Below are 2,176 nucleotides of genomic sequence, written 5' to 3' on the forward strand. Positions count from 1 at the left end.
TAGGGTTATGGAGTGCTGCAGTGGTTGTAGCGTTGATCCAGGTCACTAGAACAAATTCTCATCTTCTAATTCTCATCATCTTCACATCCACTGTGAATATGATCTACCCTAGGGGCAAAGTCTCTCTTAATTTGTGTACCTGCTAAACATAGAATACAGTATCTCTGCTTCCAAAATACAATGGTGGGAACAGGCTAAGCATATATATTTTGTTCCAAACTGAAGAGCTTGGAGGATAGAATCAGAGCCTCAAGCTATCTGAGCAAGGCATTAGATTTCAAGAGCTCAGAATAATCTTTGGCTGAATTTGGTGTCTTTGGTGTTCACTGAAGCTGACACTTCCATTCTCTGGGCCCACACTTCCATTCTCTGGGCCCAGTTGGTGACACAAACCTGGGACCTGTGCCATCAAGGCTTACAATGACAACAGCAACCCTGCCAGTCTTTGATTTCCACTCAGACAAATGTTTCCTTTTTTTTTTCTTCTCATTTTTTATTATTAATTTTAATGAAAATTTCAGAGACTTTGGATATCCATTCACTCATTGTTGCACTTTTCTCCCTCCCCACCCCTCCCCGCCTCAGTTCATTCTTCTCTTTGAAAAGTAAAAGAAAAATTCTTTCTTTGTTTTACAATCCCTCCCCCCCAAGTCCACTCCACTATGCAGCCTTCTTCATTCTGGACTCATGTCATGACAATAATACCTAATCACATACCCCCTTTAAACAGTTCTCTCCTTTTCTTAAAGGATAACAAACATTCACAGAGGAGTAGCTCTAGTGACTCATTTTCTGACTATAGAATCCCAGGAGTCTTGCTGCCTAACTTCATTTCATTCCCTCTCTTTCCACTTCAGTTTAAGACAGAAGTCTTTCTGCTAAGAAGACTGATTGGGTCCAAAAGTCATTAACATATCTCTTTAGCAAATGGTTGTTCAGACACATCTTTGTTCTTATCTCCAATGTATACTTCCTCAGTTTTTACAGTATAGATAAGAAGAGGATTTCCCCACTCTTCAAATTAAGAATTTTTCCCCCTAAAAATTCCATTCCTCATTTTATCTCTTTCCTCATGAATTTTGTTAAAAGCAAATTCCTTCCTTCCACATTTTGCTTAAGAGTCCTCTTAAGATAAATATCCTAATTTATCACTTAATTTATAATTAAGTTATAATTTCCACAAACGTTAGAAGATAATACAGCTAAGTTCTTTGCCATTTCATTACAAGGTTTATCTTTCTCCCTGTGTCCAAAATGACACCCATAATTTTCTTTTAAAGTCTTACCAGGAGCTTATTTAATGTGCACATTTCCAACAAGATTCTCTGCATGTTGATATATATGTATTTTCTAAAGCAACTAGAATCCTCCTTAATGTCTATAATTGTACAAATAGTCTCCTAAAGGTAATTTTTGCTTTTACTATGAAGCGCCTAAAAGTTCTTCCAGCTTCTAATGCAGTTTTCAATTCCAAAGAAACATCCACATTTTTAGGTATTTGTTATAGCAGCACTTCATTTCCTTGTACTACCATAAAAAAGTGCCATATAGTGGATGGCTTAAATGACAGAAATTCATTATGTCATGGTCTTGGAGGCTAGGAGTTTGAATTTAGGGTGTCATTACAGCCAAATCTCTTTGAAAGCTCTAAGGAAGAATTCTTTCTCGTCTCTCCTAGATGCTGGCAGATCCAAGTGCTTCTTGGCTTAAGCAACAGCTGCCTCTGTCTTCACAGGTCTGCCAGTAAACATACTGAGGACCCACTTTACTTCAGTATGAGTCAATGTTAACTTAATTGATAACATCTTCAAAGTTCTATTTCCAAGCAAGATCAAATTCACAGCTACTGGTGGTTAGGGCTTAAGCAGGGGACAGAATTAAATCAACAACACGAAATGAAGAAGAATATGAATACTTAACAAATAAAGCACACTGATTTATTCCTAAAAAAAGGTTATTGTTTATTTGCTGATCAAAATTTGAAGGAATACTACATAAAAAAATGGGAAAAGAATGAAGACCTGTTTGTAATATTGATAAAATTGTTCAAGGAATGATCCTGTTTTTGTTCTTCCTTCCTTCCTTCCTTTCTTCCTTCCTTTTCTTCTTCTTCTTCTTCTTCTTCTTCTTCTTCTTCTTCTTCTTCTTCTTCTTCTTCTTCTTCTTCTTCTTCTTC

This window comes from Elephantulus edwardii, unplaced genomic scaffold (genome assembly GCF_000299155.1).
Source record: "Elephantulus edwardii isolate Elephantulus edwardi_28Jun2011 unplaced genomic scaffold, EleEdw1.0 scaffold00280, whole genome shotgun sequence".
Classification (NCBI taxonomy): Eukaryota; Metazoa; Chordata; class Mammalia; order Macroscelidea; family Macroscelididae; genus Elephantulus; species Elephantulus edwardii.